This window comes from Malus domestica, chromosome 05, assembly GCF_042453785.1.
Source record: "Malus domestica chromosome 05, GDT2T_hap1".
Lineage (NCBI taxonomy): Eukaryota > Viridiplantae > Streptophyta > Magnoliopsida > Rosales > Rosaceae > Malus > Malus domestica.
This window is the reverse complement of record NC_091665.1, coordinates 5,977,415-6,000,999: the sequence shown is the minus strand read 5'-3', so window position 1 is coordinate 6,000,999 and position 23,585 is coordinate 5,977,415.

Here is a 23,585-nt window from a genome sequence, read left to right as displayed (position 1 = left end):
ATTGAGCGAAAGTCATAGCTCTTGGCAAGAAGAAGTGGCCCGAATGCATTTGGCCATAAAGGAAGAAGAGGATAGGGAGCAAGAGAGGCTTGAAATTAATTTCATGATGGAGGACCTCAACAAATACACTCCAGAGAGGAAGAAGTTTTTACGTGGTAAACAAAAGGAAATTTTGAGAAAGTATGCCACAAGGAGTATAATTCAAGATGATGATTCATCTCAAGGCTATATTCCAAATCCACCACCAAGTCAAGATGGTGGATATCATTATTAAGTTTATGTATTTTATGAATTATCGATTGTATTAAGTTTATGTGCTTTATGTGGTTTATGAATTGTCATTTGTATTAAGTTTATGTAGTTTATTAATTGTCGTGTGTATTAAATTTATGGCTTATTGATTATTGTTTCTATTAATCTAGACACCTTCAATAATTATTGTACTTATTACTGCACACTTTGATATATAATAGATGCCTTCAATGATTCAAATGGCATTCAATAATTTTGACAATGTACTAGACAAAATACTTTGCACAAGAAGACACTTCAATTTATTACTAGAAAATACCAACATAGTACACTTAAAATTATTACATAAAATAACAACATAACACACTTAAATTTAACACAAGAACACATTAGTACACCAACATCATCAACATTCACCTTCTCAGCACCATATATGCTTAATCAAATCCTTGCGGAGTGTGTCATGACCTTAAGGAGCTTGAATTCTATTTAAACTTCTCATATTCTCACTCAATGTGCCCCTATCCTGTCGGGTCTTATATGTGGTTGCAGTGAGATATTCAACATCTCTTGACATAGCTCTCGCATGTGTTGGTTGGTCATAATCAACATCTTTGTCTGAATCTTCTTCAATTTCAATGTACTCGTCTTCCACAATCATGTTGTGGAAAATTATGCATGTCATCATGATTAGATGGAGGTCTTTGGTATGCCATAATCATGCAGACTCTCTAACAATGGCCCATCAAGCTTGTAGGATACCGAACGGTCTCTCCACATCATTCATGTAAGACTCTTGCCTCTGCGAAAATAATTTCTTCTTCGCACTATCAGGATGAGAATAACTTTTGACAAAGGTGGACCAACTAGGATAAATACCATTAGTTAGGTAGTAACCTCGCTTATACCTATTACCATTTACCGTGTACCTCCATTTTGGTGCCCATCCATTGACAACATCATCGAACAGAGGAGAAAACCAAAGAACGTTGATATCGTTGTTTGATCCATGGGCGCCAAAGAATGCATGCCAAATCCATGTGTCGTAAGACGCCACAGCCTCGAGCATGATGGTTGGCTTGTTATGACGACCCTTGAATTAGCTAGCCCAAGTAGTAGAACAATTATTCCACTCCCAATGCATACAATCGAGACTTCCTATCATGCCAAGGAAGCCTCTTTTGTCTGCCTTACGTAGAAGCCTATTCAAATCTTCATGATTTGGCTTGCGGAGGTATGTGGCTCCATATATGGCTTCAATTACCTTACAGAAATGCTTCAGGTTCTCAATAGCAGTAGTCTCTGCAAGTCAGCAATATTCGTCAGTTGAGTCTGCAGAGCACCCATTAACTAGCATCTGAAATGTAGATGTGAGCTTTTGATGAGGGGATAGATTTTGCCAGCCTATAACATCTATCTTCCTTGCAAAGTAGTGGTCATGATTAACAACTACATTCAAGATACTTTCAAAAAGTTCTCTCCTCATCTGAAATCGCTTCCGAAAATCATGAGCAGGATATCTCGAACGCTCGATGAAATAATCTTTCATCATTCGGTCATGACACTCTTCTTTACCACACTGCACAAATGAACGTCATGTGACAGAACCACAATAACTAGATTTAGCATGATGCTCATATTACATAAGCCAGTTTGCAAATTCGGCTTCTACGTTGATCATTTATGCATCCACATTGTCAAGGCTTGCTTGGTATTGTCCCATCTACATTGCCAAGCTACGCCTTCTTCTATCAACCATTGATGAGATATTGAGGATTTTTAGGAAATAAAAACACTTTGAAAGTTGAAAGATTGGTGAATATGTTGTGTGATGGTTTGATATTCAACCAGTGTTTATATAGAGAATGATTGAAGGTTTCAGTTTTGTAATACCCCGTATTTAAAAAAAAAGGGTTATATATATGTGTGTATGTGGGTAATTATTTTTACGTACAATAACCTATTTTCGATATGTAAATTATAGTTTCAATGTAAAATTTTTTGCTACAAATTATTTCAAAAACTAGCTATTTTGTGTTCATATGTAATTAGAGATATTTTTAGTTTGAATTGGAAGGGAGATTAAATGAGTTTGGTTTGATTTTCCTCACAAAGGGCCGAGAGTTTGAGGTTGGATTAAATGAGTAGTTTTGTTTTGTTAATTTCTCTCAAAGGTGAGGTGGAGAGTTTGTAACATTAGGAGTTAATGATTTGGTGATTACTCACCACTCTAAATGTGGAGTGGAAGTCTATATAGCGTATGTGCATGTGTCTAAGTGCATGAGTTTGGCTTTACTTATCTCACAAAGGCTAAGTGGCGTTTGGCAACCATTAGAGAATAAAGAGGAGGGGTTATTCACCACTCTAGATAGGTTAAGGTGGAAGTTGGTAAGTAATAGAAGCTAATAATTAGGGCGTGGATGTGGGAAGCCTTTGGCTTATACATGTGGCTAAATGTTGAGTTTGGTTTGATATTTTTACCAAGTAGGAGTGAGTTGGCAAGTTGAGTTAATGTAGAGAGATTACTCACCCCTAAACATTTGAGAGGTGTGAGTCTATATAGAGCCATAGACTAGGTATGTGTTTGTATTGGCATGCATGTGGCAATATGTTGTTGTTTTAGAGTGCTTACTCACTAGCCTAGGGAAATTTCAATTAATTGTCTATATTATGTTGGAAAATTTAATAATAATATTATTATATTAAATTTATTAATTGAATGGAAATTAGAAGTGGAGCCTTTTGGTAGAAAGATATGTCTACTTAAATGAAGTGTTGCAACTTTTGACTCTTCATGAATAGTCACAAGCTTTCCAAAGAGGTATATCACATTCTATAAATAGGGAAGCCCCCTATAATCGCAAGATGACTTTTCATTGTTTTACATAATCATACATATAGTGCACTAAATATTAGAGAGTCTCATTGAATCTATATGAGAGAGTATTCAACACAATCGTGGTTCATGGAGCCTTGTGATTTGGAGTGCTACTATGACAAGGACGTGGTCGTTGTATCTTGGGAGACATGCGCCGATCAACCATGAGCACCATAGTGGGTCGTAAACTTGTCTTAAGGACAAAGTGTCCAACACTTGCCTCGACCGTATTTTCAGGTTTTTCTAATCCATTATGTCATGTTTGTTTAACATTAGTTACTCATGTGCATGCATTATTTTGATAGATTATTGCATGAATTATTTCTTGATTTTCCATGAGATTTAATATAGCAATTAGACCCTAATTATTCCAACAATCTTAAGACAAGTTTAAGGTTTAGTTGCTACCGAAGGTTGGTGAAATAAAGTTTGCTTGTGAGAAAATCACGTACGGACAGAAAATATGGTATTCGATTACATGGAAAGTTATTTTGTATGTTGTTCGCTTGTCATTGAAATTATAAATAGTATATGATTATATGAGAGCAAATGCATGATTAATATATGGTTATGGTATGCATGTTTATTACAAAGCAGGATTCAATGTATCAAATCCTGCTTTATGGTTGGATACTATGTATATACTTGAAAGATTTACTTACACTTGTTGACTTTTTAAGTTTGCAGTTTTTCTTTTCTTTTAAGTCTGGAGATATAAACAGACATCTATGTATTCTTGGTTGGTTTCGACTGACCAATTGGAAGTCTCGAAGTGCCTTTTGAAACTAATGCAACCCTTTTAAAGGTTACATCGTTAATCAAAGGACACAATTGGTGTCTTGGGTATTGTACAAAACTGGTACATGAAAGACATGAGAGAGATTACCAAATTTGGTATGTAATATTCTCAGTGTGGTGTTCGGTTGCATCCCTCACTGTTGGATATTCGTGTTCAACAGATATAAATAAAACTTACAATGATATATATCATGACTATGTTCATATTCCTGATAAGAATTTAACGAAAAGGCATGATCATTCAATATGGGTCATTTGGTTCTTTCCAAATGAATTAGCGGGTTTCAGAAGTCGTGAGTCTCTTTCATTAGTATGGATATATGTTTAATCGTATGTCTTCCGAAATTCTTGTTTGAATTCAAACAAGAACCAGTCAAACCCATGTCCACTTTCATTTTTGATGTCGTAAGTTGTGGCATTTAAACTCGTGTCAAGATAGACATGGACATTCAAATGCATGCCTTGACTTGATTTGTTGCATTCATATGTGTGGAGTCCTGAAATGAATCATTGGGTGTTTTGTAAAATATATATGGTATATGTAGAACTCCATCACAATTGACCAGTTGGAGATTCTAGATAAAAGAGAAATCGGTGAGACCGCGGCTTGACGGTTCTATATTCATTTGAGTCAAGAATTTTGTGACCTTTAGAACCATGTGACGGTTAAGATGCAAAAAGATGCAACTAATTGACAAATGAATAGTTTCTGTATGGTGGTGGAACCACAAAGTGGAATCTGCCATATGAGATTCCAAGGAAAAAGCATGCCGTTTGAAGTAATGCTTTTGACAGTGAAAGGGTACGACCTTAACTTCTACATACCGACTGGATGTATTATCATATAGTGATAATAATGTTGAAAAATCATTTATCTGATTTCTTCAAAGAGATTAATTTATCAATTTCAAGAGGCCTAGAATGATATCATCATATTATTACGAACAATTATATGACTGTAGTCATATATGATGCAACACTTAACTTTCTGGAAGATTTCTTGAGAAGCATTTAGTTTATATGTTTTGCTTCTTTGCCGAGGAGAGTGATGCATTTGCCATGTCAATCATGGAGAAAATGAATATTATTGAGTGTTATTCAAAATGATATCAATATAGAGAAATAATCTTGAAATTGGGGGTCTTTCACAAAGGAAAAGACGACACTAAAAATGTGCGGGGCATTTCGCATAATTGTATTAGACATGCATGATGATACTTATTAAGTAAGCATATTAATGGTCATGGCCATTGGGTCATGTATGTTAGTCATAGTGTGGAAAGGATGAAAGCCAAGAAGTGCTTTTTCCATAATGGCTAGTGAGGCATGAAGGCCTAAGAAGATAGATATATAAGGTCTTAGTTGTTTCCTACTTCATAAAAATAAAAATAAAAAAACGTGATAACAATGATGTTAAATTAACCACAATTATCAAAGAATTGTGGGGGAAGCTTATCTAATTTTGAGATATGAGATTTATTTAAGAAGCATGTTAAACTCATTTTGCATGAGTTATTCAACTCTGGAAGATGACAATTAGACTGTGGGGGGCAAGGTCCATTTGAAAGACTTAAATCACTCTATAGATGAGTCTTTAACAATGGGAACTTTGAAAGTTGTCAAGACAGAGCCCTAACAGGTGAAGATAGATATGATATAGAATGTCTATTTTCATCAGCTTTCTTCTCAAGTATGATGTATGATGAAAGAGTTATTAATAGCATTAAAGCAACCACAATGTGTGTGAATTGTGGGGGAGTTGCTTAGCTATTTTTTAGAATGAAATATACTTAAAAGAAAGTAAAAGTAACTTGCTTCTAGAAAGAGATAACAATTACTCTTATAATTGAATTTTTAAGGTATTGAAAGGTTAGAGACCTTCCGGAAAAAAAAAATACCTTAAATGTGGGGGAATGTACCCGAGTGTTAGCAAATTACTTTTTAAGTCCTAACATATGTTTTGAAGGACTTAACATTGGAAAACAACTACTCTCAAATGAAATATAATTTCATAAATGAAAGTGCGCACCATAAGTGATAGTCATCAACCTAATGGATCTAATTTTTAAAGGTTTGACTAGAGAGTAAGTTGTATCATCGAGGGGAATGGGTTAAAAGCCTACATCTTAAGAATTGCCATAATGGCAACCCAACCTAGCTGACTGGAGATCCCAAGATCTAGGTTCAAAGGGACAACCGAATTGTGGATGATTCAATGGGAGCACTGCGGAGATTACCTCCTACCCATGTCCTATGATGAAACAGTGATATTTGCAGCGTGTTTAGGATAAGCTTTGCTTTTAATGATTCCTATACTTGGAAATAACAAGTGGGGTATTAATGCAGGATACTCTTAATGGGAAGTCACCTATCTTGAGTGAGGAATGGGGTCGTTCCTGTGAGAATTTTTTTGAAGGGCTTAGTTATCTAAAAGCACTCATGAGAAACCAAGAATTGTTCAGGGCCAAAATGAACACAACCGAGCAACCACGAGGTGTCTGGAAGGGTATTGTGTGATTACTATTGTCTTGGTTTACACAAACGGCTGAGCAGTTCAAGACATCGCGTTCACTGATTAGCCAAGTAAATCCGATAGTAATTCACTACGGACGGTTCAAAGCCAAAAGCCACATATCCCGATGCGGTACTTTTCCTACTGAATTCTCTCTCTAGTGTCTGCATTGTCATTTGCATGGTATTGAGTCAATTTCCATTCATGTGGGGGATTGTTGGAAAATTTAATAATAATATTATTATATTAAATTTATTAATTGAATAGAAATTAGAAGTGGAGCCTTTTGGTAGAAAGATATGTCTACTTAAATGAAGTGTTGCAACTTTTGACTCTTCATGAATAGTCACAAGCTTTCCAAAGAGGTATCTCACATTCTATAAATAGGGAAGCCCCCTATAATCACAAGATGACTTTTCATTGTTTTACATAATCATACATATAGTGCACTAAATATTAGAGAGTCTCATTGAATTTATATGAAAGAGTATTCAACACAATCGTGGTTCATGGAGCCTTGTGATTTGGAGTGCTACTATGACAAGGACGTGGTCGTTGTATCTTGGGAGACATGCACCGATCAACCATGAGCACCATAGTGGGTCGTAAACTTGTCTTAAGGACAAAGTGTCCAACACTTGCCTCGACCGTATTTTCAGGTTTTTCTAATCCATTATGTCATGTTTGTTTAACATTAGTTACTCATGTGCATGCATTATTTTGATAGATTATTGCATGAATTATTTCTTGATTTTCCATGAGATTTAATATAGCAATTAGACCCTAATTATTCCAACATATTCTCTCTTCAATGCTTTAAATTTATCATTCCAAATCTTCCAATGAGGTGAGAATGGGTGGGATTCATATCCCTTAGACTTTGGACGTAGTTTTTTAATCTTTGTTCACCTTGCATGATATTGATTAGCTTCACATTTGTTGTTTTGCTATCATTAATTCATGGTTGATAATTGGTGAGGATTCATCCTCCAAATTGTTTGGACGTGGCCTTTGGATGCAAGGAACACCTTGCATGATATTCATTAATTCATGGTTATTCTAACATTTGTTGTTTTTCCATTGGAACACATTTCATTGCTATAGATTAGGACAACAATTGTTGCTTTGTCATTGGAACACATTTTATGTCTAATGATTGGCACAACATTTGCTTTCTTTCTATTGGCACACTTGTGGAGATTCTTTGGAGAGGAAGATACAATACAATCTCTATAAAGGAAGGAGCACTCACCAAATGGAAGACATAGAGAGAAGAGAGAGGAAGAAGAAGAAGAAAAGGAAGAAAAAGAACAACTCCAATAAAAAGCCATCCTCCCTTTCATATTACCCAATTACCTTTCTTTTACATATTGTTAAGACTTTAAGCCATCTTTCATTGTATTTGTAAAGTCTCTCATATATATAGTGAAATACAATGAAAGCAAACCTCAGTGGATGTAGTAGATTTGGCGAACCACTTAAATCTTGTATGTTTATGCGTTTACATTTTGAGATCATTGACATGAGAAGTACTTCCACCAAACCATCAAAAATCTCCATTTATTTTCCCTTGAGAATGATGTACAAAAAGTGTGAGACAAATCTTAGAAAATACATGAGACCTTATCCAACAAATCTCTCCTTCAAACTACCATCATTTTCATCTATCAAAAGAAAGATATACAAAAACTAGAAATTCGTCCAGCCTATTTAACAGACCAAAAAACTATCATCCATAGATTATATCATAATACTTTCTTCATGAGAGTTGTTTTTTTATATCTCTCTACCATGACATATCAAAATTTCAGGAAATTCCAACTGTGCTATCTTCCAATATGTTTAAAATACCAACTCAGTCTCTAACCCGCAGAAAACTGGACAACCATGTTATGAGCACCAAAATCCCATTTTTCATAGCTCGGATTGACACACTTCCTTCACAAATGTTGTCCCTTATCATCTCCTCTATAACATATCCAAAAAACACGACAATCCAATCTATGTGCTGACTTGTACCCCAGTTCGAACCGCTGATGTTCGGTTAAGCTAGCCTTCTCTGCCAAACTCTTTGCATGGCCAACATCTCTAGTTTCTTTCCCTCACTTTCATGGAAGTTTTTCAGCAATCTGACTCCTATTACATGTGTAGAATTTCAGCTATATTAAAGAAGAGGAAGGGGAAGTGGTGAAGGAAGAAAGAGAACAAGAGGGAGGAAATGAAATTGAAACAATAAAAATATGAGGAAATGGTAACATATTACTTATCATTTAAAGATTATTATTTTGTTATTAATATTATGATTATATTACTCTTGTTACTAATCAATTTGATTTATGTTGAAGCTTACAGGCTTGTTAAAGAAAATGTGAGTATTGATATCTATGTGAACATGACATATACATATGCATTGCAAAGCAAGAAAAAGAGTTGTGTCGTGTCAAGTGCTCACTTGTGTAAAGTGTTTAAGTTGTGAGGATATTTAAGGGCTGAAGTTTGCCTTGAATAATAATGAACCGTGTATATGTCAAGCGTAGGGTGAAGGGCTTGAGTATAAAATTGGTTGATTATAAAATAATGAAATCTTGTATATGTTAGGCGTAGGGTGTAGGGCTTGAATATACAATTGGGCATCGGGGAAAATGCCTGTATAATAAAGTGGAAATTGAGAGTTTAATTACAAAAACTGGGTTTAAGGGATGAATGGGAGTTAACTCGTACTCTGATATATCCGGAGTCAAGTGGTATAAGCATGGTATAAGATGTGCAGGCTTGGGTGCCTTAGGTATGTGTTGAAGGGATTAGAAGGGAGTGAGTACATTCATGCATCTCATTGAATACATTTTATGTTTTTACAAGAGCTACTCATTTCAATTATTATTTTTAGTTGGTACTTTTGCTATGAATTAATTTTGTATACTAATATTTTATTTCTGCTGCTTATTCAATAGATTATATGTGGTCAACTCAAGTTTTTATTATGTAAGATTTTGTTGATGTATGGTGTATTTGTTATAATTTTATTTTATTTTCCACCATATCTTGGTTGTAGAATTAATTTCTATAGCTAAGATATAGTGCACACCCTAGCTCGTGAATAGTCTTTATTCGCGGGTCGGGGCGTGACAAGTTTCATATGTGTAGGTTTGTGTTTCATGCATTTCATGTGTTTTGTATGTATTTGGTATGTGTTTTGTGTGTGTCATGTGTTTCACATGTGTTCTATGTGTGCTTCATCTCTATCATGTGTTTCACAAGTGTTCTATGTGTCTTATGTGTTTCATGTATTTTGTGTTTATACATCTCTATCATGATTTCCACATTCTTCCATAGTGTTTCATGAGTTTCATGTATCGATTTAGTAATTTTTCAATATTTATCATAATTTAAATATTTTTAGATTAAAATGTTCATAAAATTAATTTACGATAGTCTACATAATTTTTTTTTAAAGTTAATTTAAGGAAAAAAATTAGCCTAAGTTCATTCTTTAATAATATGGGGCTAAAATTTTAGGCTAGAAGGGTTGGAGCAGAAAAGCTATTTCTGGGCCAAAAATTTTAGGTTTTAACCTAAAAGTTGGAGGTGGTCTAACGTTTTGCAAGATAGTTTATCATTTTACAAATACAAAATTGGTCTAAAATATGTGTTGAAGCATTGTTTTGTGAAAATAAACTCATAAAACAAAAAATGCAAAATAGTTAGCCTAATTAAGTGTTGTGCAACATTAAATTGATGTTTCCTTTATCTTTTAGAAATAATTTTTAAAAATAATAAAAAATAAAATATCCATTATAAAATAAAATTAGAGTTTTAATAAAAAGATAAAGTCATGTATGCCATTATTTTCGTAGGTGTCACACTAAGTAATTGTCTTTAATCGCAGGCTCTTTCGCTCTAGGCTTTCTCGGGAGACCTTGTTGCATTATGAGACAAGAAAAAAATGAGGTGCGCCCACATCTCCCATCATCGTAAAATACTCCTAAGACCCAAAAATATGCCCCTCTACTCTACTGGTGTTGCTTTGCAATGGCGCTGCTCCCTTCTAGTCCTCCACTATAGCGGTGCAGTGCTGTTGAGTTTGCCATTGGAAGCAGCACTGCAGTAGCTAGCCAAGCCATTGTAGCCCACAACTACCCCCAACAAGTTAGCAATGCGCCGTAGTCCTCCCCGGCTCCATGTTGTCATCTGCCACCTGGCCCATCACTGGCCATCATAAATTTTGAGATAAAACTCTAATTTTTCAAATTTAAATCCCTAATTGATAATTTAACATAAAATTTTGTTTAACTGATATATGATTATTGGTTAATTGGATTGATTATTGATTAACTAATTGTTGTTTGATTAGTTACTTGAATTGATTAATTGCATTGTTGTTTAATATACATGATTATTAATTATTGGTCAATTGAATTGATTATTAATTAACTGAATTGTTGTTTGATTAATTAATTGAATTGATTTTTTTGTTTGATTAATTAATAGTTATTAGTTATAGTAAAGTCTAAGACCCATTGTTTTTCCTCATTATACAGTAATGGAACGATACTATAAGAAGCAATGCTTAAATCCTCCTTCGAATATTTTAGGTAGTCCTCCTTCGAATCCTCATTTGAATATCCCGAGTAGTTCTCATTCAAATATTCCGGTTAGTCCAAATCCTCCTTTAAATATTCTGGGTAGTTCACAACAAAGTCAGGTCACTAAGTTAGATAAATATTAGCTAATCTTTCTGTAGACATTGGACTTAGACCTCGATTGATTGATTATGAGCTTAATTATCGCAAATGTGACGACCCATCCCTAATTTTCCTATGTAATTTCTTACCTAGTATGTGTATTGACGGTTATGCCCTTATTGGCAAGTGACGTGGACGTATTTATATCACTTTTATTTTATTTCTCGTTATTGCATTTAAATTGTACACGTTGTTACGAGTGTACGATAATTTCTACCAGTGTAGAAATATCTACTTCGGATAGATTTTGATTTTCCTTACAGTAGAAAATCTGAAAACCTATCCCTATCTACCTTTTAAACCCAAAATGTGCACCATCCTCCATTATTTCACTTTCTCACCAATCAACTCCCTCAATCTCTCACCAATCCCATCCCTTCCTTTTACACAACACCCAATAAGAAATCAGAGAAAGGAACTTTCTCTCTCCCTCTTGAAACTTTCTTCTTCTCTACAAACCCTCAATCGAGCTTCAAAGCTCACAGATCGAACCCAAGAACCTCATATTCGTGTTCATCTTATCCTCACAAACATAAACATATTCTTGAAACCTGGAATGGACGAGTTTTCAACGTTGAACTCGTGAGGTCCGAACTCGGGCAAACTGAGTTCGATGTGTTTTTGAGCAAGTTAGGAAGTTTTGAAGCTTGGGGAAGCTTCTACGCAACTCCTTGAGGCTCCTACAACAATTTGGGAGAAATTTGGAAGTGAAATGATCGAGTTTCGAAGAGTTCACTTTTGGCCGAAACTTTCTATGCTTTTTTCGGCGACCTCCGTCCATTTTTGGACTCCAAACAGGTATAATGCGATTCTACTCTTCACGAGCTTCAAATCCATATAAAGTACGTCAAAAATGGTTAAGAAGTGATAGAGAATAGTGCGTTTGAAATTTTTCCACAAATCGGACGAAGTTGAGTTCCAGACGGCGGAGACGGCGAGGCTCGCTGGAGAAAGAGACGGATTATTCGGTCAAAGTGACAGAATATTCTGACGGCGTCAGGTAACGCTGTTAATTTCTGTTAGCATTTAACGAAATATTCCGTAGAATATTCCTGACGGCATCAGGCTAACTGACGGCATCAGGCTAACTGACGGCATTGGCCTGCGTGTGGGGGCGATTCTGGCCGTGCCCTTGACTGCGTGTGGGGGCGCGTGAACCATCCAAAAAATTATTTTAAAAATTTGGGGATGTTCGTGACATCGAGTAGGTCATGATGGTATATTTAAACCCTAGGTTTGAGCAAACTATGAGGGTTTTATTTAAGTTTCCGTATATGTGCTTTAATTAATTCTATTTTAGTTATTTCACATATAGGGGAAACGTATCTCAAGGATGTTTGAGGCCAAGCTAAGCTCAGGGGGCTACAACCCAGCGACATACTTGTGAGTGGGCAGTTTGTTTTTATACCTATACATATTTATAGTTTCCATAAATGCGTATTTACTTCACTTTTACGCTTATTTTGCCAAGTATCGTTCTTGTGATATTAATTGTGATAAATGCTGCTATATGGTTGAGATATTATTGTCATGACATTCTTGTATATATTTGTACATGCTTATCTTGCTGCACTGGTGTTAGTACTTGCCTCAGGGCTAGGGCCAGTCATTCATGTGTATGTTCACATCGCATCGTTCGCTCGTCTTGGATCCAAGTTAGGTGGTAGTCCTGTCAAGTAGATTGCATTAGGCAATCCGACTTATATGTGACCGTGCTTCTGCACCAGTCTTCACGTGATCATAGTACTAGAGCATATTGATTACACCTAGTCCTGTTCGTGTCAGAAATTATCTGTTCGAACTCGTGTGTTAGCCTAGATGGATGAGCACTTAGTTATACTTGATTTTCACATGATTATATTATTGTGGCATTTGATACATCATGACTTGGCATATTTCTGGTTATAATACTGTTATAATATTGTTGTTTTATCGTTTACATACCTACGTAGTATGTTTTAAGGAAACTATACTTGTTTTACGGCGAGGGGTTAGTATATTCGAAAATAAAGGATTTCGTATAAGCATTGTTTTGCTGACTCACTCAACTTTGTTTTTCGCCCCTCCAGGACCTAAATAGCTGTACTCTTTGTGGCACTCGAGGAATCACAGTAGTTCTGACATTCTCTTATGTTTAGACGTATGAACTTATCACTGTTGTGTAATAAGTATACTTTAGCTACTTTGACTACTCTTCTGTAGTCTCACTGTCTATTAAGCTCTGAATAATTGTAGTGGGTTCCATGATTGCGCACTCTTTCACTGTTTAGTATAATTAGTTCTAATTAGTTTTAAATTTACTCACTTTTTCATCACTTACCTTTATGGTTACGTCACCTCACGGTGATGGCCAACATGCTTTGACCTTTCCAGGTCAGGGTGTGTCAGCAAAGTAATTCGTGAACTACAAAAGGATCATTGTCTACCTAAAACCCACAAAATACCAACAAAAGTCATGGGGAGAGACAATCAATTATCACTCATTAGTTTGATAATTTTGAGTGGTTGGAGTATAGTATGATAAAAGATGCTGGATTTTGCCGTTATTGATATTTTTTCAAATATGTTTTGATAAAGCAGGAAGTCTTCATAGTAAAGCTTCACAATAACCCAGAGATTGATGACACAAAAGCAACACATTGAATAATCGTTTCAATGAGGTAAACATCGAGTTGCATATGTGTATGGCATGTTTGAATTCGGTGAATGATTTTGCATCTTTTGAGCAACGAAAAATAGTTCGTTTCGCCCAATTTTATAATCAGGTTTGATTGTGTGGACCTCATGAATCTTCCAATTCAACTTGACAATTATATTCATGATATGAAGATGCATAGTGAGTTTTCATCATTGAAAGGAATTAGTGATCTTTCAAAGGAGTTGGTGAAGACCAAGAGGTGTGTAAGCTACAAATTAGTGTATAATCTTCTTACATTGACTTTGGTGTTACCAATTGCAACTGCTTCGATGGAGAGAACGTTTTTTGCTATATATTGTGCAAACACCATTGCGCAACAAAATGAAAGATTACTGGTTGAGTGATAGCACAGTTGTTTACATTGAGAGAGATGACTTTGCTTTTATTGATAATGAGCCTATTATGTGGCGTTTTCATGACATGAAATCTCGCCAGCAACAAGTATAACTTATTTGTATTAATAAATTATGAACGACATTAATATTGTCTAATTATGCGATGTTTTCATGACATGAAATCTTGCTGGCAACAATTATAACTTATTTGTATTAATAAATTATGAACGACATTAACATTGTCTACTTTCTAAAGGATTTGTGATATGATTTTTACCGCCTGTACAAAAAAAGGTTAAAAACACCTAAAATACTTGCAAGAAAAACAAGATTATCGTAATATAGTTGGCTCAAGTAAGGTCGTTCTCTACATGGATTTATTTAAATAAATTAATGCGAAACAAATTCTCAACTAATTACTTGAACAAAGTTTTGGAAAAAAAGTGATTTAATGTCCTAAATTAAGAAAAACGAATTTAATTAAAAGCGTTAACTAAAATTTGCAATTTTAAAGAAGGAAAAAGGAAACAATTTTTTGAATTCAAAAGAAAGCACTAGGGTTCTGCTGTCACCTTAACAATCCAATGTATTTCTTCTAATTACTTATGAATTACACATGCATATTTTGAAGGTTAGGCTTTCCTAAAGTATATCTTACTTGAAACCTCCAACATAGAAGTATATCTAACATGCAACACGTTTGTGGTGGCTAAATCGAATGTGAACATGCAAGACTCATTAAGTTTTGTGAAAACCTTTTGAAAAACCATGTAACCCTTAAGACGTGCCGTCCATCCTAATAAGTTATACATATTAACCACAAGAAGCCTTGTCAATTTTAGGGATAGCACTCCACCAAAATTGCATCAAATTACTTTTCTAAATATCCTAATGGTCGCGAATCACTAAGACATATATATAGTTTAAACCAGTTATTAACAATTCAAAACATGCATGCATAAATTCATAAACAAATTAAAAAGAGACAACATATTCTTGCTAAAGCTGGCCTCACCCTAGCAAAGAGGATTAGTTATGCACATTCATAATAAAAATCACAAAGTCTTTATTGAAATAGAAAAAGTATGAAAACACCTTGAAAGTATAAATCTTGAAATCCCTAGGGCTGGCCAAAAGGCTTATTTATACTACTCTAACTAAATCCTCCTAGTAAAAAGTCTTAGAATAAAACTAGGAAACCAAATAAATTAAAATAAATTACGAAACATAATTCTAATTGACTTGGTAAATTCGTCCAAAATTCTGCATAGCCACATTTTGGACCTATATTAGCTCCAAAACCGACCCAAGATAGCTGGATTTAAAGCTTGGACTATTTTGAACACTTCTCTAGAAGGCCACAAACCCATCAAAGGTCATATTGGGCCCAAAAAATCGCAATTACCCAAAAACGTCATTTTCCAGCAACGTGCACTGCTCCTTTAATTAATCACCAGAAAATGACCACTAAGTAGAAATTGCTGAAATTTGGATACAAACAAGCTAAGGAACACATGAACGTCCTCCAACTTGAATTAATCCAAAATTCGTCCATTTGATTACGTTTCTCTCCAGAAGAAGTCGAATGTCCTATGTTAAAAATATAAAACAAACTATCAAAATTTTACCAAAATAATTACTAAATTATACTAAGAATAGGGTAAAATATATAGAATGAAATCGACTCATCAATTTGGTTATCTACATTTTTTTAACCTTGACTCTTTTAAATTTGCCCCTACCCTAACAATACATGGCTTCACCATTAGGAGCAAGTTCTTCTATAACTATTTCAAAATAGGAATGATAAGAATAACTGGATCTTTCATCAAATTTGGCCTAATGCTAGAGGTACCTTTTTGAAAGCTTTGTCTATTAGAAGAAGCTTCTTACATGAAAACCATCGTTCGAAGTCTCCCACCTTGTCCAAACCTACTGCAATTAGGTGGAGGCATCCTGATAATGCTATGAAGAAGCTCAATTTTGATTGATCGGTTATTGCTGCTAATAGAGATGCTTGTGCCTATGTCACTCATGATGATGTGGGGATTCCCTTGGTAGATGATTCTAGGAGAATTGGGAAATCTAACATTCTTGTGGTTAAGGGACAAGCTCATGTGGATGGTCTTAAGAAGGCATTAGACAAGGGATTTTTGCAGCTGGGGTGGAGGGGGATTTGAAGATCCTTGTCGATGCTATAAATGGTGAATCTTCTCCTTGGCATCTTTTTACTATTATCCATAATGTGAAAAAAGTTGGCATGTCGATTTTAGAGTATTTCGTTCTCTCATGCATTCTATGAGGCTAATTTTGTGGGGTAGTCATCTTTTAATCCAGTGGTGTGGCATCGCTCTTTACCTACGGAGGCTAGTCCGACTTGGTTAGGAGATTTGCTAGCTCTTCTTGCCCTTTGGGCTTTTCGTAGTAATTGTTATTTTCGTCTAAATAAACTACAACACATTAACATTGGATTTACAAGAAAGGTAAAGTTACACTATGATAAATAAAATAGGGAAAATTTGAAAGAGATCCAATTTTATAGCCCATCTTTTGAAATATGTCTAATTTTTAGTGACTTTTAACTTTTGAAATAGGTCCAATTTTTAGTCCAATTGGACCCATATCAAAGGACCCCAATAAAATATACAGTTCGGTCTTACATAATAATGGAAAGGTTATAGTTAATAACACAAAACACTATGAGAATTAAAATATACAGTCTGTTTATACCATACTTAGGGCCTCCGTATTTAGATCTCGTACAAATACTCGGGTGACTTAAATATAATTATGTAATAAAGGAATGGGCAAATATGTAATAAGTACGGAGCCCTTATTCTATAAAGGACTCCTCACCCTTACAATTAGGAGAGGCCTCACTCTCACCCTCTGAGGCCATTTATTAGGCCATGGGAAGAGTTCTCTCACCCTCAGAAGCTCTCTCAAAGCTTTCACTCTCATATTCAGAACTCTATCTCCCTCATAAATACAATAATCAATGTGGACGTAGCCCAAACATTGGGGTGAACCACGATACCTCTTGTGTTATTTAAATTTCTTGCAGATTCACGGTCGGTTTACATTGTTCCAAGACCCCTCCGGTTTTGTGCATCAACATTTAGCGCCGTCTGTGGGAATCGATACGAAAAGTTGTGTTGGTTCTCTTTCATTTTTTCACCTCCACCGTGAATCTACAGAAAACCCATCTCCTCATTTCATACGATTTCTTTGTAAACTTTCAGAATCCTCACGCCACAAACTCAAAAGCCTAAACCTTTTTCCAACCCAGAGAAGGAAACAACAAAAAGCAACAATTTTTTATTTCATTTCTGGAGGACTTGGGTCAATCGTAAAATTGATTAGCAGCACAAATTCTGGGCTGGGAGGAGAATCAAAAGCCTCGACCTTGGAGTTGGAAAATAATTCAGGAAGTCACTCACTGTAGTTGAAGATTGTGGATGGCATTGAATAAATTAGTTGACACACGTCCGAGGCCAGCCAGGCACATGCCCTACCAAGGAGGCATATCGTTCCACAAGTCCAAGGGACAACACATCCTCAAGAACCCCTTGCTCGCCGACTCTATCGTCTAGAAGTCTGGCATCAAATCTTACCAAGAAGCTAGAATCCGAGTTGATGATCCAAGCCCAGGCATGCCCAAACCCGCGCTCCGCCTCCTCTGCCACCCCCTCTGCCCCACGTTGCGCCTCACGGCGTTGATCCTTCGAAGAACCAGCTTCCCTGTGCTAATTGCATGGCCATCATCAACGTTCCTCATGGCCTCGTGAGGTTCTGGTGCCGGCAATGCCAAGTTGACCTGGCTAATGTCTCGAAGCTCCAGTCTGCAGCTGAGTCGCCTGCGGACCCATAGGCTCGGCGTTCCAGATTCCCGAGGCTCCAACGCTCCAGATTCTCTTCAGCTTTGATGAAGGGGCATATATAAGAGGAATCAAGAACTGTGACATCTAATTACATATTTGCCATACTCCCAAGGGGCATATCTGGAGATGTACTGTCCACCATCCAAAGGTCCTTGTGTCAGATCATGCCAGATAGATCTCAAGGGTTCAGCTTCGAGAAGAGAAAAATGACGAAACCCAGATGGGATTCTGCTCTCAAAAGCTTGATTATCCTCCTCAATCTCCATCGAGCCTTGGCGTCTGTAATTCGGTATAGTGAGGCCACCACTATGATAGAGCTCAAAATTGAGCTTAAGAAGGCCTCTGAGTCTTTGAAAGTGTCGCTCCTCCAATGGTTTTGCGTATGCATCCTTGATATCCTGATCACAGGCATCTTTCACCACCAGGTCAAATGCGATGGAGTAGATGAGGAAGATAGTCTTTTTCAAGGCATCAACAGTTGGAAAATCAACGAAGAAATGGAGGCTTTGCTTTTGAAGACCCCGAGAATCACAAGGATGCTAAAGTTGGCAAATCCAATGCCATTTTAGAAAAAGAAGTCACGCACTTAGAATACAAGGAGACATGGCATGCCGACATCAAAAGTGAGGAAATTATTCAGATTCCTTCACATGGGTAGACTGTTCACTTTAGCTTTAATCATGTAAGCTATGGTGAGCATGTAACTAGGGTTAGGTTTGTAAACCTAAGAGGTTAATCGTCTACATGCAAAAGCAAAACAAAAAAACAAAGTAAAAGCAGAAAGCAAAAGAAGATAAAAAGAAGCAGACATAATTGTGGTAGGGATGGCATGCAGAAAAGAAAATTATAGGCGTAACCCATTGAGCAAAGGGGCATATTTATTTATTTTGAATGATGTAATTCATTTTCCTTATCTTTCGGAGACATCTGTATAAACCCCATCAGAGGGTGATAAAAAAAAATAAAAAACTAAAGGTCCAAAATAATGGGCTGCAATATCATGTGGAGGGCGAAGGCCTGTACGCCCAAAAGAACCAAGCCCTATGACTCTAAAATTATTCGGCACCCTTACCACCAACCAGATGATTAAAAGTACGTCCAGTACTTCAAAATTATACATGAGCATTACTCATGTCAATCATACATAAACATTCATCAGCATCACTCATGTCAATCATACATAAACATTCATGACCATCATTCATGTCAACATTCATGAGCATCACTCATGTCAACATCCATGAGCATCACTCATGGTAATCAACATAAACATTCATGAGCTTCACTCATGTCAATCAGCTTCAAAAGCTTCATTTACAAAAGCTCTCACTTCAAAAGCTTCATTTACAGAGCTCTAACTTCAAAAGCTTCATTTACAGAGTTCTAGCTTCGAAAGCTTCATTTACAAAAGCTCCAACTTCAAAATCTTCATTTACAAAGCTCTAGCTTCAAAAGCTTCACTTGCAATGCTTCACCTACAAAGTTTTAGTGCAGGGTAAACAAATATCACCTTCGAACAACCACCACTTCGGCCCATACATGGATTCAATTTGAAGTCTCCAGCCAACATACTCTATTGACCGAAAACTTGGGGGACTACATTATGTACCATATATTGGGCCACAACTAGGCCTCATGAAAAATACTCGGGGGACTTAACCCATTATTCATGTATTGAGGAGCGAGCCTTTATTTTATAAAAGGGACTCCCTCACTTTCATTAGAGAGCACCCATCACTTATGTATTGAGGAGCGAGCCCTTATTCTATAAAAGGAACTCCCTCACTTTCATTAGAGAGCACCTATTATTCATGTACTGAGGAGCGAGCCCTTATAATATAAAAGGGACTCCCTCACCTTCATTAGAGAGCATCGTCGCTAGTTGAGCAACGGCAGCACCGCTAGCTGAGCAACCGCATCACCGCGAGCATCACTCATAACCCATCATTTATGTATTGAGGAGCGAGCCCTTATTCTATAAAAGGGACTCCCTCACCATCATTAGAGAGCATCAACTCTAGCCTATCATTCATGTATTGAGGAGCGAGCCCTTATTTTATAAAAGGGACTCTCTCACCTTCAACGCCACAAGCCGAGCCAACCAAGGCAACATAAGTCATGAGCCGAGCAGCCTCGCAGCATGTGATACTCCTAGTTGAGCATAATTTCAGATTGAGCACTGCCTCATATCGAGCATCAGTTCAAGACAACATCTAGTTGCTTCGGTCCACACATGGACTGAATTTCAAGTCTCCAACCAAAAGACTATCTTGACTAAAGACTTGGGGGACTACTGTTTATACCATACTTAGGGCATCCGTATTTAGATCTCGTACAAATACTCGTGGGACTTAAATGTAATTATGTAATAAAAGAATGGGCAAATATGTAATAAGTGAGGAGCCCTTATTCTATAAAAGGACTCCTCACCCTCACAATTAGGAGAGGCATCACTCTCACCCTCTAAGGCCATTTCTTAGGCTATGGGAATAGTTCTTTCACCCTCAGAAGCTCTCTCAAAGCTCTCACTCTCATATTCAGAGCTCTTTGTCCCTCAGAAATACAATAATCAGTGTGGACGTAGCTCAAACATTGGGGTGAACCACGATACCTCTTGTGTTATTTACATTTCTTGCAAATTCACGATCGAATTTACATTGTTCCAAGACCCCTCCGATTTTGTGCGTCAACACAGTCCAATTTTACATAACAATGGAAAGGTTATATATTAAGAGGGTGGAGAAGTGGGCTAACAATTATATGGTTCAAATTGACCTTTGGCGATAGTTGAATCTAGACCTCTAACTTACAAGTGAAGGGGGAATACCCACTACATTGTAGCACTAAGTGGCTGAAAAGGTTATAGTTTTTTTGAGACGAAGTACTGTATTCATTGATGAAAAGGAACACGTACAAGTAGTGAAATAAGGTGCTAAAAATGGGCGTCAATAAAAACCTTGCCTAGGATTCCAATCCGAACGAAGGGAAAAAGAGTGTCCCACTCCAACCAAAATAGAAAGTAGGGTGAAGTGCCAATTTAGTCCCTGAACTATAACCTCAGTGAAAACTAGGTCCCTGAATTATTTTATGGATAAAATAAGTCCCTAAATTCATTAAAAACTACTAATTTCATCTTTACTATTATATTCCAAGCTATTTTATCCTATTTTTCATCAACTTGACACACTTTAGAGTGTAATATTGTCATTTTCTCGGCTATGAGCCCTTAACATTTCATATAAGTTGCGAATCTAACGTCTAATTTACCCTCCAAAGTTAACACACTATTTTTTTATGAAAAATTACCAATCTACCCTCCAATGTGTATCACATGCAAGTAACATGATTTAAATTGACGGAAAATTAAATATAGTAGCTTCGAATATAATATTATGGATGTAATTGGCAGATTTTTATAATTCAAAGACTAATTTTTCTGAAAAAATAGTTTAGGCACCTAATTTTTGCTTAGATGATAATTCAGAGACTAAATTAGCAGTTCACTCTAAAGTATTGCCATCCTAAAAATGAATATCATAAATTACATCTGAAGGTTCATCAAACCAAGTTACTTGATATTGAGTGTCAAACTCAGCCTTGCCAATTGATGTGCTGCTAAGTGACTAGAGTGAAGTCGTAACAAGGTAGCCATATTGGAAGGTGTGGCTGGATCACCTCATTTTTAAGGAAAGTGATAGGATTTTACATGCAAAAGTAGGGATAAAAACACTTAAAAATACTTGCAAGAGAATGAGCTAGTTGTAGTAACAATGCTCATGCAATGATCCCATAATCGTTCATCGTACATCGTGCAGTCAGTTTTCGTTAGGTACTATTTATATTTAATTTTAAAATTTAAATTTTGAAATGATTTCTGACCGTATGATGTACGATGAACGGTCACGATCACGAGATCCCTAGGAAAAGGATCCGGCGAGAATCATTTTCCATGAATAACTCGTATTTAAACTAATTCTTAATTAACTATTTAAAATAAGATTTGGAAAAAGTTGATTTTGTGACTTAAAATAATAAAAATGAATTTAAAATAAAAACAATTAAATAATTGGTAAGTAAAATAAACTACAATAAAATGGTTTTGAAAATCAATTTGTAAAAGCATTAAAGGTTCCGCTGTCACCTTAACAATCTTACGTAGTTCTTCCAATTACTTAAGAATTACCCATGTGTATTTTGAAGGTTAAGTTTTCCTAATTTATGTCCTACTTGGAACCTCCAACATAAAACGTATATCTAACAAGCTACATGTCCGGACATTCGAATCAAATATGAACATGAAAGACTCATTTAGTTTTGTGAAAACTCTTTGAAAAACCATGCAACTCTTAAGACGTGGTTCTCGTTCTAAGTGAACTTATAATTATTAACCACAAGAAGCTATCGCCAATTTCAGTAACCCTTTCGACCAAAATTGCATCAAATTACTTTTCTAAACATACTAATGGTTGCAAATCACTAAGACACTTAGTTTCAAACACGGATTAATAATTCAAAACATGCATGTATAATATCATAAGTAAATTGAAAAGAAACTACATATTTTTGCTAAGGCTCATGGTCTGGCCCTAGCAAAAGAGACTAATTACGAACAATCATAAAACAAAATATTATTAAGAACTTGGACAAAAACACCTAGAAAATAAACTTCAATTGTCAAAGGCCCTCTAAGCCGAATTCTCCAAAGCAGTGCATTCCCCCAAAACCCTAATGGCTAAATAGCCTTATTTATACTACTACAAAATAGAACCCTACCAGAAAAGGTCTTAGAGCATCTCCAAATGAGACGTCAAACTCAAAACATCAAATTTCAATTTGATGGCTGGCTTGACAATTTAACATACTGTCAATATTTCACTTCCACCCTATATGCCAAAATTTAATGATTCATTTATGTTTATTTTAAATAAAAATAATAAAAGTTGGGTTGTTATTGGTTTAAAAATAATAAAATAATACTTAAATGTGCTAGCATTTAAGGTGAGGTAAGTTGAATGCCTTTGGAAATAACAAAAATCATATTTTAAGGAAACTTCAAATTTGACATCTCTTTGTCCATGTCAGCTTAGCCTTCTTTTATATGTCAACTTTGACATCTCGGTTGGTGAAAATGGTATGTTATTTGTTACTGTTATATGTTTTTGTGGTATTTTTGATATCTCATTTGAAGATGGTCTTAAAATAAAACTAGGAAACAAAATAAATTAAGTTAAACTAGGAAACAATCTCCTAGTCAAACAATGGAGAAATCTGCCATTTAACAAATCTGCCATGTTTTAGACCTAAATCTCCACCAAATCTGGCCCATGAGATTGTTTTAAAGATTAGAACAATCTAAACACATCTCCAGAAGGGGGCCAAATCCAGAATAGGCTATCTTGGGCTCCAAAATTTGCAATCAAGCCCAAAACGTCACTTTGACAGTAGGGTATGTTGCTTCTTTATTTCTTCGTCATAAATAAACTGTTTGG